Below are 17657 nucleotides of genomic sequence, written 5' to 3'. Positions count from 1 at the left end.
GTTGACAGATGATTGTTTAAAATAATGTTGAGGTGGTTTGTGAATACAACGATGTGAGTCAGCCATGGTGGTTTGCTAAAAGTCATGTCTGACTCTTTGCAACTCCATGAACTGTAGGCTCCTCTGTCCATGGGATTCTCCAGGCAAGAATATGGAGTGGGTTGCCATTTCCTTCTCCAGGGGATCTTCCTGACCCAGGGATTGAACTGGGGTCTCCTGCACCACTGGCAGATTCTTTACCAACCAAGCTACCAGGGAAGCCCAGGTACATGTATTTCCCCTCTGTCTTGAGTCTCCCTTCCACCCCCGCCACCCCACTCAACCCCTCTAGGTTGTCACAGAACCCCGGATTGAGCTCTCTGTGTTATATAGCAACTAGCAATGAAGATTTTGCTTTTAATTGAACTCTCTGTTCTATCTCTGCCATCCCATTAAGAAGTTGCTTAATGAAATTTCATCATTACCTTTTTATCATTGCAGTTCCTTCCTATGCCCAAATGACTCCCTTACTGTAAATTAGACATTTTGGAAGATGTTCTCATCCTTTCTATTCTCCACATTTCTACTTAGCACCAGTGGTCATCACATTATCCTCAGAAACAATTATTTAATCAGAGCATAATACAATTTATTACTTTCTTATGTGAAATAAGCTGATACCCTAATGACGATTATGGTCCAAAACAACATCCAAAAGCTACTTAATTTGCAGCAAGGTCTGGTTAAAGCTCTGTGAGAATCTGATTTCTCAGCTAGTAGTTTTGTGCTACATGTCCGATGAAGGATGGATCTCCGTATGTGTTGAATACACTAGAAAGGGATTTGTTCATTAACCACAAAGATGTGCAGTAATGCCATTATTAGGTCTGAGAATGGTTTGAGTCTCTGAGAGAATATACTTTTCATGTTTATTGCATAGTTTCACCTTCTGGATAATTTAATATTCAAGCAGTGTAAGCCTAAATATCTCAGCACAGCTGGTGTGGTGTCTTGTTATTTCTCTTTTCCTCTTATCTGTGCAATTTTAATAATTGGGAGCCTAAAAATGGTATGGTAAATAAATGAAATCATTCAAGGCATTCAGATATTTGGCATATAGTCAGTGAGAAGCTTAAATCAATTTTCTTAAACTGTCAGCCACGATGTATGTCTAAAGGGAGTGCTGGGATTTAGTCAGATTCATTGCTCATGGTTCGCCTCTGCAATTATGGAATATGAAAGTTGGTAGGTTTTTTTAATGTCTCTTTTTCAGTTTGAATGGGCTTGGCAAGTTTCAAATGTTTTTCTATTTGATCAGAAAAATAATATTCTCACTTTCTTTTAGAGAAATATGCATTTTAAAATGTTTTACTCTTTTGAGTGGGGAAAAAAGCAGCAAGTTATGTTAAATTGCACCATTGTACATTAACCTCTGAGCCTAAGGAATATGTTGTTTTTTTCATTGTTGATTCAGTTAAATGCTATGTCTATGCATCCTCACATTCCAAAGATGAATGTCAGAGCATAAACTTTCCTGATGCTTTCTTCTCTGTATTTATGCTGTACAGTGATGTGTTTGGATTGCTATTCTCTTTTGAACCCAGCTGCTTTTTTGTGTGATAAAGAATTAAAACTTTTGTTTTTATCTATAGCAATTTGTCTACAAAAATCTTGAACACATTGTGGAAAATGGAAAGATCTTCTTTTGCATAAATCTCATTCAAGGTTAATGCTGTATATTTCTATTCACTGCTTTCTAATTCTAAAATAAAGATGTCTGTTAGAATATAGTTTCCAAAGATTACAAGTTTATATCAAATTGTTGAATTTTACACAAGAATTTTCTCCTTGAGTTGTATAGGAAAACAAGGACATAGTTCATTTTTATTGTCTACAGCAATAGTATATTGTTTGGATAATTGTTATTTGGGGTCATTTTAATTTAAAATTTAGATGAGCAAATCAGCATAATTTTGAAGATGTGGCACATATCATCATATTTTTATCCTCACACTGAAAATGACTCCATCCAGTCAGTGCACTGGGGTATTAATTCAAGTAGCTGAAATATAGCAACTTAGAATGACATTATTTCATGGGCGGGCATCCAAATGGAATCTTAAGCAAAGGTAATCTGTGACTTAACTTTCTTCTTCATTTCTGCACCGTACAAGCCTGCATCACTAAAGGACAAGGCTCCAATTCATCCCAATTTCTAAACTGTTTATATACTTGAGTTATTTTTTTACATTTTAAAACTGTTTCATAGCTATTTACTGAGAGTGAGATTTTTTTTTTTTAAGTACAAAACTGACTTTGTGAAAAAAATTTCTATTACATTCTATCTGCTGAGTCAAATTTTCCTGACCCACCTGACTGCTTACTGACATTTTACCACATTTCTTCAAGCATTCTCTGGAAACACTTTGTTAAGGTATATGTTAACCACAACCTTTCACCTCCACTCTTAACTTATTAAAATACTTTTATGTTTGCTTTCTCAAGATTAATTAAATATGACTTATTTCTCTCCTCTCTAGAACTACACAATCTGGAGTCAGTTAACACTGTCCATTTTTCCATTTCACATGCATATTTTCAAAAAATGTTTACTTTTATACTGGAGTAAATAGCCAATTAACAATGCTATGTTAGTCTCAGGGGGACTGCAAAAAGACTCAGCCATACATATATGATAGTGTACGGTGAACCGTGTCAGATCCATGATCTCCCAAGAAGATTTAGCTTTGGGGCCGGGGACCAGGCTTGATCACTCCAGAGCTTTTGTGTGGCAGAGTTTATTAAAGTGAAAGAGGACAGACAAAGCTTCTGACACAGACATCGGAAGGGCACAGAGAGTGCCCCCTGCTAGTCTTTAGCCGATGTTTTATGTCTGTTAGAAAGCTGTTAATCAGATAAGACACACACCTCAAGGCTGGAGGAGTGTCACCGGGGCCCTCTCCCACAAGGTGCATTTTTGAGATAGGATGGCAGGAGGCGTGTCATCCCCCAGCCATAAAACTATTGATATGAATACTGGCTTGTTGAGCTATTATTAGCCCAAGGTTTGAGAAAAGAAAAAATGTTAGTCTTAGGGGGCACTGTTTTGAAGAAAGGCAAATTCCAAAGCAAATACATAGTTTCATTAACACAGCTTAAGAAAAACATTCCATGGAGAAAGCTCCTTTTAATTTTTATGGAGAAGGAAAAAAATCTGACCCTTGTAGTTTGTTCCCTCCTGCCGCTTAAGGGAGGGATAAAAAGTGTCTGATACGTGCAGCCCGTTTCCTGGGTGTAGAGACCCCTGGCCTCTCTGCCTGTCGCCCTCTCATATACGTGTACCCCCTCTGCCCCAGACTCCCCTCCTGTCTGCGCTGCTGCATAACACTGAATAGATGTCCCTGTTCTCTCCAGCTCCTGTTGCGTCTTCTAGAAGATGACGTCGTGTGCTCAGTCACTCGGTCACTCAATCACGTCCAGCTCTTTGTGACCCCGTAGATGGTAGCAAACTGTAGCTACCATAGTGACCCTAGACTGCACTGGATGGAACACAAGCTGAATCAAGATTGCTGGGAGAAATGTCAATAACCTCAGATATGCAGATGACACCACCCTTACGGCAGAAAGTGAAGAAGAGCTTAAGAGCGTCTTGATGAAAGTGAAAGAGAAGAGTGAAAAAGTAGGCTTAAAACTCAACATTCAGAAAACTAAGATCATGGCATCCGGTCCCATCACTTCATGGCAAATAGATGGGAAAATGATGGAAACAGTGACAGACTTTATTTAGGAGGGGATGGGGGTGCTCCAAAATCATTGCAGATGGTGACTGGAGCCATGAAATTAAAAGACGCTTACTCCTTGGAAGGAAAGCTATGACCAACCTAGACAACATATTAAAAACCAGAGACATTACTTTGCCAACAAAGGTCCATCTAGTCAAAGCTATGGTCTTTCCAGTAGTCATGTATGGATGTGAGAGTTGGACTATAAAGAAAGTTGAATGCTGAAGACTTGATGCTTTTGAACTGTGGTGTTGGAGAAGATTCTTGATAGTCCCTTGGACTGCAAGGAGATCCAACCAGTCCATCCTAAAGAAAATCAACCCTGAATATTCATTGGAAGGACTGATGCTGAAGCTGAAGCTTAAATACTTTGGCCACCTGATGTGAAGAGCTGACTCATTTGAAAAGACCCTGATGCTGGGAAGGACTGAAGGCAGGAGGAGAAGGAGACGACAGAGGATGAGATGGTTGGGTGGCATCACCAACTTGATGGACATAAATTTGAGCAAACTCTGGGAGTTGGTGATGGACAGGGAGGCCTGGCGTGTTGCAGTCCATGGGGTCACAAAGAGTCAGACACCACTGAGAGACTGAACTGAACTGAGACCGTAGCCCCCCAGGCTCCCCTGTCCATGAGATTTCCCAGACAAGCATACCAGAGTGGGCTGCCAGTTCTTACTCCAGGAGACCTTCCTGACTCATAGATGAGATCTCATTGGCAACTCTTGCACCTCCTGTGTCGGCAGGTGGGTTCGTTACCACTGTGCCACATGGAGCCCCTAGAAGATCAGGCTTCCACCTTCAATAGAGAAAAAAAAAAAACTATCCTTTTGAGACTCAGGGATACTTAAGCACGTTAGCTACTAATTCTTTACTATTTTTCCACCCCCACACTCTGTAAACATTGACTTCTTTTTGACACAAATTCTAAACCATTCTGAGTGACTTCAGACATCTGTTTGGGTAATCTATCCAATATAGCAGTGTTACAGTTATGTATACACCTCCACTTTGATTATCTGTCCTTCCGTCTCATCAGGCACTTATTTCCATGAAAACATGCTGGATCTTGCCATCATTTGGAATAACCGACCCCACTCAATTTTCAACTAAATTATCAAACCGTATGGGGAAAAATAAAATCCTTAATTGAGATAACCAGTCCTCTTTTTCTCTCTCTCTTTTTGGATACTCTACCCCCTCTTATTGTTTTCAGTTATTTCCCTTTACCTTGGCTCAACCCAAAAGGAAATGTCTCTGCCAAACTTCTGAGGCATTTCCAGTACAGTATGCTTTTACAACATAGCTGTCCTGCAAGACCACTACAATTTGCCTCTCTTGTTTCTTATACAGAAAACAACACACTTAAGCAAATTGGTATCACTTTAAAGTCATGATCTGAAACCTCAGTTGGGTTATAAATCACTTTCTTTCCTTCTAGCTTGAACCAAAAACCAAAATTTTTCCATAATTTTGAGGATTTGCTAGGTAAAAGAGTGAAAGATTTTAAAATGCAGAGACCTCTTTTTATAAAGAAGACATCAAAAATTACTGTTTTTTCTTTCATGTGACTCTTTTCTCAAGTTTCAGTTTTCCAAAGACAGAAAACGAGACTAATGATGCAATTTTCTGTTACTATAAGTTACTACTGAAACAAAACTATGTTTTCCTTTCATAACCTATGTTGAATTTTCACATGTACAAAATTAGTTTTCCACTCCCACCTCCCATTTCCTTTAGCCCATACATTATCTCTCCCTTTCTCAGTATGAGTAAACTCTAAAATTTGTCCAAGCATTTATTCTGTATATTAGCATATATGGAAGGATCTTAATCAGCTCACAAGAGGAAGCTTGGAATATGCTTCATATTATATTATTAAGAAACAAGAAGGGAATCTTAATTAATTCCAAATTAATTGCATGCATTTAAATGAATAACCATGACTGTGCTTTTTCTCTCTTCCTTTCTTTTAAATTTTAATGAACTCCTGTTTGGTTTAGTAATAAAAAGCAATCAGTTTGCTGTTCGTCTGTTTCTTCTTTTATTTTCTTTGTAACATCTTCTGAATCCTGCTGTTGGTCCGTGTTTACTACTACTAATAAACTACACAAGCTTAACTGCAGTGAGGTTGCAAGATTTATTTTAGTGGTTTTTTAAACATTTAAGAACCAACTTTCTTCTCTAAAACCTCATTCATAAAGGCCCATATACCTATCGCTCAGCAGTCTTTATCTTTTCAAATTACTGTAATACTGTTTGGCCTGTGAACTCAATGGCACCCCACTCCAGTACTCTTGCCTGGAAAACCCCATGGGCAGAGGAGCCTGGTGGGCTGCAGTCCATGGGGTCGCTAAGAGTCGGACACGACTGAGCGACTTCACTTTCACTTTTCATTTTCATGCATTGGAGAAGGAAATGGCAGTGTTCTTGCCTGGAGAATCCCAGGGACGGGGGAGCCTGGTGGGCTGCCATCTCTGGGGTTGCACAGAGTCGGACACGACTGAAGCAACTTAGCAGCAGCAGCAGTGTGGCCTGTCAACTGCATCCTAAGAGCTCTAAGTGAAACTGATGGTATCTTCCTGATATGTCGCTCAAGCAAGACCATGTTTAACAGCAAATATGGATATTTGGAGGTTTTGGGGTTTTTCTTGAGGGGAGTTTTGATTTTTAAGGTACTAGAGTAATAGGGTTTCCAAGTTCACTTGTAGTTAATTTGTAGTCTAACTCCCTTATTACAGGAGCTGGAGAATTAGTTTTTATAGCCCTTTACATATACCTATATTTAGTACTCCAGTTTAAATAATTTCACACTTTTTAATTTTCCCTAAAGGTTTTATTTCACAATCAATTTTATCAACATTTTTTCTCAAATCATCATCATATTTTGCCAAATTTTTCCTCTCGGCATTTAGAATTTAAGAAAATTTAAATTTCATCTCAACCAATTTGTCACAAGTCTAGATAAGAGATTTTTTTTCAGATTTTATATTATAAATAACAGATTAAGAATCAACAATATGACCCAGATGTAATTTTGTACACATTTGATTGCTCATGTACATCATTTGTTTTAGCATCTTTTCAAGAAGAAAATCGTTTGTTCTTTTGAAAACACTGGGCATGCTTTGAAATACTAGGCATTATTCAACTGACGATCAGAACATATAACAAAATCAAACCCTATATAAAAATGTTGGCACTATCACAACATAAAACAGTAAGCCTGGTATCCAACTGATTGTAAATCCCACGTTGCGTCATCACTCTCCCCTTTCTTCCATAACTATATTATCATTCCAGTTTGTGGGATTAGATTCAGCTGTTTAACACACCAAACTAGTTGAAAGTCTATTGTTGCTGCTGCTGCTGCTAAGTCGATTCAGTCATGTCCGACTCTGTGTGACCCCATGGACGGCAGCCCACCAGGCTCCCCGATCCCTGGGATTCTCCAGGTAAGAACACTGGAGTGGGTTGCCATGTCCTTCTCCAATGCAGAAAAGTGAAAAGTGAAAGTGAAGTCACTCAGTCGTGTCCGACTCTTAGTGACCCCATGGACTACAGCCTACCAGGCTCCTCCATCCATGGGATTTTCCAGGCAAGAGTGCTGGAGTGGGGTGCCATTGCCTTCTCCCTGAAAGTCTTTTACCTTGCCCCAAATCCAAGCTTCCTTTCTGAAGTGCCGTATTGAATTGGAATTTTGAAGGCTAACTAGGATCCCTAAACTTTCTCCAATTATAAAGGGCTTTAACCTAAAACTAATCAGCAATGAAGTATGATCTAAGACTTAAAATGTCTCCAAACTATGCTTATCCATAATTTCTTATATTCATTCCGCAATACAAGATATATGCTATGAGACTGAGAAGGAAGAGAGGAAACAGCATAACCACTGCTGTTTTTCTTTGTTGACTTCGGAAATGGTGCCAGATGGAGGTGTCAAAGATGTAGCAGGACACCACTAAGCACCTTCTATCTATGGGCAAACGAGTGGAAAATAGGAGACTGTGCATCAGTAAAGTCTGGGAAGCTGTTCACCTTGACCCATCTAACCCCTGCAGTCAAAGCCGCACTCCGGCCAGCCGTGTCTCCCTGAGCTTAGCACCATCAGTCCCCATCGGCAATGATCGTATAGTTACCAACCCACAGGGCATGGCGCAATTCTTAGTTTAATTGTGCCAGTCGCTGCAGCCGAGGCACTTCAAGCACTGTCACTGTTCCCACCACCGCTCACCTTTCTGCCACGCATGAATCACTCTGCCTTTTTCTTATTTCCTAGACAATCATTTCAAAATCTGCACCACCATATTTGACACTATAGTAAAATTGTTTCTGTTGTAATTACATGTAATACATATAAATTCACTTTTAAAAGTCCATGCTGCTACTGCTAAGTCACTTCAGTCGTGTCCGACTCTATGAGACCCCATAGACGGCAGCCCACCAGGCTCCCCCGTCCCTGGGATTCTCCAGGCAAGAACACTGGAGTGGGTTGCCATTTCCTTCTCCAATGCATGAAAGTGAAAAGTGAAAGTGAAGTCGCTCAGTCGTGTCCGACCCTCAGTGACCCCATGGACTGCAGCCCACCAGGCTTCTCCGTCCATGGGATTTTCCAGGCAAGAGTACTGGAGTGGGGTGCCATTGTCTTCTCCGTTTAAAAGTCCATATAACATTCAAATAAGTAAAGTATATTTGCTAGTAATGTTGTTAAATAAGAAATTGAAGGTACTGAGGTAAAAACATATCTTTAAGTTTCTAATTTTATAACATACCTGTATGATCATGGCAAGTTTCTTTAGCTTCCCTGAGTCTCTATTGAATATTTAAAGATTAATTTTCTTGTTGTTGTACTATGAAATGATACTATTTAAAAATTATCCAACTTTATTGAGGTATAACTGACAAATATTGTATCCATTCAGGTTGTTCAACATGGTGATGTAATATATTTATATATATACTTACAGAATGATTATCCCAATTAAGCTAATTAACATAGATATCACTTCATACAACAGCCTTGTGTGTGCATGTGTGTACCTGTTGAGAACACTTAAAATCCCTCAGCAGATTGAAAACATACAATACAGTGTTCTATACATGACATTCCAGAATTTATTCATCTTCCTAGTGAAAATTTATACCCTTGACCAATATACCTCCATTTACCTCACCTTCCAACCCCTGGCAAACACCGTTCTACTCTGTTTCTTTGAATTTGTCTTTCTTTAGATTCCACATGTAAGTTAAATCACATACTGTCTTTCTCTGTCTTGCTTATTACACTTAGCATAATGCCCACGTTCATCTATATTTCCATATTGTCACTAGCGGCATGGTTTCCTTCTTTTTATGGCTGAATAATATTTCTTTATACTTTTTATATAACATATATATTGCATTATATATACACATATAATATTATAATATATACATGTATATTGCACTATATACATATATACTATATATATACATATAAGTGGAGAGTGAAAAAGTTGGCTTAAAGCTCAACATTCAGAAAACGAAGATCAGGGCATCCAGTCCCATCACTTCATGGAAAATAGATGGGGAAACAGTGGAAACAGTGTCAGACTTTATTTTTCTGGGCTCCAAAATCACTGCAGATGGTGACTGCAGCCATGAAATTAAAAGACGCTTACTCCTTGGAAGGAAAGTTATGACCAACGTAGATAGCATATTCAAAAGCAGAAACATTACTTTGCCAACAAAGGTCCATCTAGTCAAGGCTATGGTTTTTCCAGTGGTCATGTATGAATGTGAGAGTTGGACTGTGAAGAAGGCTGAGCACTGAAGAATTGATACTTTTGAACTGTGGTGTTGGAGAAGACTCCTGAGAGTCCCTTGGACTTCAAGGAGATCCAACCAGTCCATCCTAAAGGAAATCAGTCCTGGGATTTCTTTGGAAGGAATGATGCTAAAGTTGAAACTCCAGTACTTTGGCCACCTCATGTGAAGAGTTGACTCATTGGAAAAGACTGATGCTGGGAGGGATTGGGGGCAGGAGGAGAAGGGGACGACAGAGGATGAGATGGCTGGATGGCATCACTGACTCGATGGGCGTGAGTTTGAGTGAACTCGGGAGTTGGTGATGGACAGGGAGGCCTGACATGCTGCGATTCATGGGGTTGCAAAGAGTCGGACATGACTGAGTGACTGAACTGAACTGAACTGATACATAATACATATGTGTGTGTGTGTTTAGTGGTGAGGTCGTGTCTGAATATTTTGCAACCCTGCGTACTGTAGCCCACCAGTTCCTCCCTCCATGGGATTTCCCAGGCAAGAATGCTGGGGTGGGTGGCCATTTCCTTCTCCAGGGGATCTTCCAGACTGAGGGACTGAACTCACATCACCTGCATTGGCAGGTGGATTCTTTACCACTGAGTCACCAGGGAAGTATATATATATGTACTTCTATATCTTGGTTTTGGTTGTTGTAAAATGAAGGTTAAAATGAACACAGAAGAGGAGATATCTCTTCAAAACGTATTCTGTTTCCTTTGTACCCCAGATGTGGGGATGTGGGGCCACATGGTAGCTCGTTTGCCTTTCTGAGGAGCCCTGGTCCTGATTTCCATGGGAGCCACACAAGCCCCATGGCCACCAACAGTCCACAAGGGTCCCCCCTTCTCAGTCTCACCAACACTCACCACCTCCTATTTTTTGATGATGCCCATCCTTACTTAATGAGGTGATAGTCCATCGTAGTTCTGATTTGCATTTCACCTTTTCAAGTACCTGTTGGCTAGTTGTATGTCTTTTTTGGAAAAATGTTTATTTAGGCCCTTTGCCAGTTTTTAATTGATTTACTTGTATTTTTGCTATTAAGTTATTATGTAATTTATATATTAACCCCTTATCAAATATATGTTTTGCAATAACATATATATGTTACATATATATATATGTGTATGATATCTATGAATTAAGGCATTTGTAAGAAAATAAATTTTGAATGCTGTCAATAATTTTTTACTTAATCATAATTTTTTCTTTGTATTAACTCACTGACACCTTAACAAATTGTTAATAAGATGGAGAAGAAGCAAATGAAAACACCTTGACTTTTCCATATATATATATACTATCTTTGATAAAATAGCTATAGTATGAATTGACCCAAAACAATAATTTTAAAATAATGTAGTAGTTGTTGCTTTTCTTTCTTGTTAGAACATTCATAAATGTATCACTACATATGGAAAATTTAAATTTTCTTTGGTAAATAAAAATCTTATTATTTATAGCAATACACTATTAAAAAAATCACTGAAAAGTCCTTATGTGAAATTTCTTATTTTTGCACTAAACATGCAATGAAGAGACAAATTATCTTGAAAAGTAGTTATTCATAAAACCACTTTATTCATGAATACCATACAGCTCATTATTGTTTATTAAAATAAAAGTTTTCTGAGATAAATGCTTAATTTCTGTGCTTAAATTAAAACTCCATCTTCTTTTCTTGCCATAGTTAAGGGTAGATTATATATAAATAATATGAAAATACTGTGTTCAAAATATTAGTGTAATAACTGTGGTAGACGGGCTTTCCCGGCGGTGCTAGCGGTAGAGAACCTGCCTGCCAGTGCAGGAGATGCGAGAGATATGGGTTTGATCCTTGGGTCAGGAAGATGCCCTGGAGGACAGCATGGCAACCCACTCCAGTGTGCTTTCCTGGAGAATCCCATGGACAGAGGAGGCTGGCGGGCTACAGTCCATGGGGTCGCACAGGGCTGGTCATGACTGAAGTGACTTAGCACAACATGTGGTAGAAACATTTATTCAAATTCTTCAGTCTTTAGAATAACTTTAATCATAGTATATTGTTGCAAAAACCATCTCACTTAACTAATAACCACGTTGCAATGAAATGAAGGGTTTGCCTGAAAGACACTTTTGACCCAAGTCATGATGTACTAACTGAATGGAAGAAGAACAGGATACAACACTGATTGTACAGACTATGCACAATAATGTGATCCTCAGCAGTAAGAAAACAGATCACATCAGCATCGTATTTTTTCCTGATATTTTCCTTGGTTTGGATTCATATGAAATAATACAATTAGTTAAACTTATGTTGGTTTTAAAATAGATAAACAGCTGTGAGTTCACAAAAGAATTTAAAGGAATTCTAGTATTTGTTATGGATAAGGTTATTTTTCCCTGAGCCTCTAATCTGATACATCCAAACCATATTTATTTTTTCCTGAAGCTTCCTTCTCTAGGAAGGACTCTCCTTAATTTTTCACTGACTCTGGATTTAAGAAGAGGTTTGACTCTTTTTCATCTCCTAACAAAGCTGGCGCCTGATAAATGCTTGCAGAGAGTCTCATGCTCTGGGGAACTTAGACCTGTGTGAATTAGTCACCGTGTGGGTAGCTGATTCACTTTTCTTGTTCTGCTTGCATTGTCAAAACCTAGGCTGATCTATGGGTAGAGGAAGAAAGAGCAACCTGAGTTCTGTGCAATTCACGTACCAGGCGCTTGAATTTTTGTTCTCGGGTTGTCCTCCTAGTCTTTGTGTTTTGAAGAGGCTTTAAATCTTTCTCTTTTTTTGTCATCGTCACCATCTTTTGCAGTTTCTTTGGCAGCTTCCTCCTCATTCTGTTCAGGCTGTTAAAAAAAAAAAAAATCTTCTTGTTATAAATGGCTTTTAACACATTCCCTCTTTATTCTGCTTTTCACAGTATTCTAAGCTTGCTTTGATCCCTTTTCTTCTCCTTTCTTCTCTTTTCTCCTTTTTTTTTTTTTTTTTTTTTTTGCCTGCTTTGGTTTTCATTCCAAATATCTCCTTACACTGACACCAGATTACTCAGGAGGCAGTTCACATTGATCTGGCTACTGTTTGGAAAGCAGATTTGATTTTAAGTGGAGAAATAGGACTGTCTGAAGGACACCTTTTATAGAACAAAACAGTGGAATGCTGCTTCCGATCCTTCTTCCTTTTTGGACTAAACGAAAGTGAGTTGTCTTCGTCATATCCTGACAGCTATAATTTTACCCATAAGACTTTTTCAGACACATAAAAATTAATTCAATCAAACAAACACTTCTGGATTTTATTTTTCAAGTGATTTTCTTCAGGAAATCTACCTCTTGGTATGCTAGAAATTCTATAAGGTAGAAAACACACAGAAATGGTGGGGCCAATGCCAGGAGCATTACCAAGTCAAACGGGGTGAAACACATTCCTTTGGAAAAATGCCCTCACTCTCTCTCACTGAGCCCCACCTGTTTATCGGTGGTTCCATGTAGTAAGTAGTCTGATAGCTTTCATCCTAACTGTTTTGTGTCTCCCCTATTCTCATTTATAATGTCAACTTACATTTAGGGCAGTGAGAGTTAACTTGCTCACTCTGACATCGCGATCAATTAATCACGTTTAGTACTCTTTTCTGCCTTCCTATTGGCTGGCTTGTAATTGAGCCATGGGGCAAAAGCCATTTTCAGCCACAATCTGTCAACTTGTTCAGCAGTTCATTTATTAGTTTGATAAGATAGCCTTTTCACAGCAACATCTGATCAAAAGCACCAAGTTTAACATACAGTGGGATTATTCAGAAATTCATGTCTAGGTTCTGCATGGGTCATACCATAACAGTCAAGAGAATTATTCTCTGGGAGTTGGGAATACAAGCATAACATGTAGCCCGCTACCATTAGGTTCTGGATCAAGATGTTGATAAAGACCAAACACTATAAGACAGCTGACAGCTAAGTGCCTAATGTACAGAAAATTTTATGATACAAACCTAAATTTACTGAGCCATAGACATTTAAACTTTTTAAAAGTAAAGAAGTGTATTTGGGAAGATGTTTTATCTTTTTCTGTATTTTATACTGTTTAATATCTAATGGAACATTGTCCTGGTTTCTTTCTCTTTATATAATCAAAATTTCACACCTGAGAAATAGTTCATTTTCTTGAAATAGAGATAGTGTAAACCTTTACTACAGCATTTAATTTGATTTATTATGTGGAATTCCACTTATGGTAAGGGATATAAATGTAATACCAACTCATTACAGAGAGGGCTTCCACCGGTTTAAATTCATTCCAGACTAAAGCAGGACAAAGCAAGACATCATACATTTTTTGAAATCTAAGCTCCCATCTCCCTTACAGAAATGATCCCTCTGCTTGATATTATATAAATACTACTTGTTTTGACACATTGAATTATTTGGAAAAATGTATTTAGTTGCTATTTTTCACTTTAAATTCTTTTTCCCTCTATGGAAATTATAAATGTTCCTTATTTTTATGTGCAACCAGAAGCCCACTCATATCTGCACTCCTTTCCTACCTGACAAGGCACTTGTCCATGATAAAGGGGAGTGGCAATGGCCATAGAGATGTCTTTTCTACATCTCCCCTCCAAAAATTACTTGTTGCTCAAATTTTCCTTTAAAAAAATCGTTGCCTTAGGTGCAAGCGATGCTGTTGTCAGACAAACGTTAGCAGCACCTTCAGGGATAATTTCAGCTTCAGAGAACTTCAACCAAGGCCAAGCCCTTCAAGGAGTAGCTCACATCAAATAACAGATGGAGGAGGGTGTGCAAATGTCAGATGATTTTGGCATGTGAAGGACAATTGTAGCAGGTTGTTTTTGGCTTGAACTTTCACGTGAAGTTGGTTGAGGTGCCATCAAGTAAATATCAAGTCCAGCTACTCCTGCTGCAGAATGCAGCTTTCTCTCTCATACACAAGTGTTGATGGGTCTCAGAGTCCATCTCAGAACCTTCCAGAAAACCCAACTTATGGTACAGGGTAATATTTATTGTTGCTTTCACATTCCCAATCACTGAACTCTATTTTATTATTCAAGCTCGTGACTCAAATACTATTAATATGATTAAGATCTTAATCATATAAATTGAGCATTTTATTTAGCCTATTAAATTTTCGCAAGAAAAAATGCTTACAGCGAGATTAAAATGTTACATTGCGTGCATTGAGCACTTGCTGTGGTCCAGGCTTCTTTCTAAGCATTCCATCAGTGCTTAATTATTTCATGTAATCCCCAAAGAGTTGAGCAAAGAGACATATGACATTCAGAGTAGCTTGAACAGGTTACATGATTATTGGAAAGTTCCAGAAACTAGATTTTGAATCCAGGTAATCTGGTCTCAGAGTTTCTATTCCTAAATTACCATTGAGGATGTTTAACTGCATAATTATCACACGTGAGTGTAAGCATGCATCACATTCATATGGAAAGCTTGTTAAAGCATAGATTCCTTGGGCTCACTCCCAGAGATTTTCAGTTAGTCTATTTGAAATTAGTATGTTTGTCAAATTCTCAGGTTTGCTGAGAATTTGCTGAGATGTTGAGTTTGCTGATCCAGGAGCATACTTTCCAAAACACTGGTTTGAATTACACAATTTTTCCTCTCAACTTATCTGGATATGATATAGGTGAATCAGTTATCTGTGGATGTTAATTATTTTTTGCATGGCCACTGGAATATGTAGCAAAGGAATATACTATATATATTACTTTTTAGCTTGACGTTGTTGTTACTGCTGTTGCTGCTGCTGCTGCTAAGTCGCTTCAGTCGTGTCTGACTCTGTGTGACCCTGTCCCTGGGATTCTCCAGGCAAGAACACTGGAGTGGGTTGCCATTTCCTTCTCCAACGCGTGAAAGTGAAAAGTGAAAGTGAAGTCGCTCAGTCGTGTCCAACTCTTAGCAACCCCATGGACTGCAACCTACCAGGCTCCTCCATCCATGGGATTTTCCAGGCAAGAGTCCAACTCTTTTGTGACCCCTTGGTCTGTAGCCCACTTGGCTCCTCTGTCCACGGGATTCTCCAGGCAAGAATACTGGTGTGGGTTGCCGTTTCCTTCTCCTGGGGATTTCTCAACCCAGTGACTGGACCTGCATCTCCTGCATTGACAGATGGATTCTTTATCACTGAGCCACCAGAGAAGCCCTATTTCTTTAAATACTTATGGTTTTACAGCTGATACTGCTTGCCTGTGAATAATGAAGTTAAACCTGAACTCACAATTAATGCATTTTCATTTTTAGAACTTAATCCAGTTTTGTGATAACAGTCCAAAGGCCTAAGGAATGAAAAGATCATTGTGGTAAATTTTGTTCTTTTAATTTTTTTTAACCTTTGCAAAATGCTTATTATTCTTGAAAAATTTAGCATATACACTACCATATGGAAACTAGATAGCCAATGGGAATTTGTGTATGACTCAGGGAACTCAAACCAGGGTTTTGTAACAACCTAGAGGGATGGGATGGGGTGGGAGGTGGGAAAAGGTTCCAAGAGGGAGGGGACATGTGTACACCTGTGGCTGATCCATGTTGATGTATGGCAGAAACCAACACAATTTTGTAATTATCCTTCAATTAAAAGTAAATAATTTTTTAAGAAGCAAAAAAAAAAAAATAACAAGCATTTTAATTTTATAATTGAAGAAGAAGCTAAATAAGGAGAAGCAAAACTAGAAGAAAACAAAAGAGCAACTGGGCCATCTTACCCTTGACGGAATACACAGTCAGGTCTGCCATAATGTGATACATGCATTTTTTAAATTGCCTCACTATGAAAAATTTCACAATAAAAACCACAGGGATTATGGAAATATGGAGAAACAACGCTCAAAACTTCCCTTGCTGACATACTTCTAAGAAAGATATAAACCTATTAAATATGGTAGCAGAGTTTTACATATGGTAAATGGTAAAGAAATGCATAAATACTGTAATAAATGTCAGTTTATCCTGAAAAATAGAGAAGGAAATGGCACCCCACTCCAGTACTCTTGCCTGTAAACTCCCATGGACAGAGGAGCCCGGTGGGCTGCAGTCCATGGGGTCACGAAGAGTGGGACACGACTGAACGACTTCACTTTCACTTTTCACTTTAGTGCATTGGAAAAGGAAAAGGCAGCCCACTCCAGTGTTCTTGCCTGGAGAATCCCAGGGACGGGGGAGCCTGGTGGGCTGCCGTCTATGGGGTCCCACAGAGTCGGACACGACTGAAGTGACTTAGCAGCAGTAGCAGTATCTTGAAAAAGACTTGACACTTGCTTCTAGGATGAATATCAGCATCAGGCAGCTTGTCGAGTGTTAGAAAGAGCAATATCTAAAAGTGGATGTAAAGCTACAAGGCCGAATGTGAGTGGGAGAGACTCAGTGTCTTCCTTACCAGGTTGGCACTGAACATCAGTTACAAATCAATCTCATTCTTAATCCTAAAGATGTAAATGCTTTGAGGAATATTTTTCCAATAGAAACATCTTTCATCAAAATTGAAAGTTTTTATGTAATGCATAGCATTCTATTTCAAATATTTTATATATCCTGGCTGGAAAAATATTTCCCCTCAAATTTCTCATATACACCAGTCACTTCCTCTAATAGCCAAAGACTCTAAATATTACAGCGATGCCCGGTATCACTCAGCCAGCCACTAAAGGACTAAAATGAGACACTGCCACACGGCATGGCCAAAGCATCTTTGCAGACAAATAATGTTTTCTTTTTGATTGTGTGACATGTGGGGTTTTTTGGATTTTTGCTATTTGTTCCTCAATCTATAGCTCCCCAGTCTTCCCATTTCTCTTCTTAAGACCATAGTTTATGAGACTGCAGAACTTGAAGATATTTTTTGTTTTTGTGTCATGGTTTGTGATATTCCGCAGAATAGATTCCTTTATAAGCTGAGAGATATAAATATTCTATAGCTTCTTCTAAAGCACTTTATTTCTATCTCAATACCTAAAGATTTCCTTTCTTACTCACTGTTTGGTGTTTTGGGAAAAAAAGATTTATTAATGTTTGGAATGTTGAATGGCCTGATATATGCATACCATGGACTGTAGCCACCAGGCTCCTCTGACCATGGAA

This window comes from Bubalus bubalis, chromosome 15, assembly GCF_019923935.1.
Source record: "Bubalus bubalis isolate 160015118507 breed Murrah chromosome 15, NDDB_SH_1, whole genome shotgun sequence".
Lineage (NCBI taxonomy): Eukaryota > Metazoa > Chordata > Mammalia > Artiodactyla > Bovidae > Bubalus > Bubalus bubalis.
The sequence above is the reverse complement of the archived record's forward strand: the minus strand, read 5'-3'. Positions refer to the sequence as shown.